This window comes from Haliaeetus leucocephalus, unplaced genomic scaffold (genome assembly GCF_000737465.1).
Source record: "Haliaeetus leucocephalus isolate CR32 unplaced genomic scaffold, Haliaeetus_leucocephalus-4.0 Scaffold193, whole genome shotgun sequence".
NCBI lineage: Eukaryota > Metazoa > Chordata > Aves > Accipitriformes > Accipitridae > Haliaeetus > Haliaeetus leucocephalus.
Window position 1 is genome coordinate 730,252 of NW_010972629.1, and position 300 is coordinate 730,551.

Here is a 300-nt window from a genome sequence, read left to right on the forward strand (position 1 = left end):
GGGCGGGCGAGGACCAGCCTGGGGCCGCACGCGCCGCTCCCGCCACACGGGGAGTGCGTGGGACCCAGGCGTTCGGCTCCACCCCTGCGAGGGATCACCGTCCCTGGCTCCGCCTCTGGGCGGGGATTCCACCCCTGCTCTGGAAGAGGACCTCCGTATCTAGTCCCGCCTCTGGGCGGAGCCTTCGGCCTCGGCCCCGCCCCCTCAGCGGACCCCTGCGTCCGGCCGGCGGCGGAAGGGGCGGAGCCTCCCGCCATGCCGTCCGCCCGGGCCGGGGGGCGGCTGCTCTTCGCGGGAGCC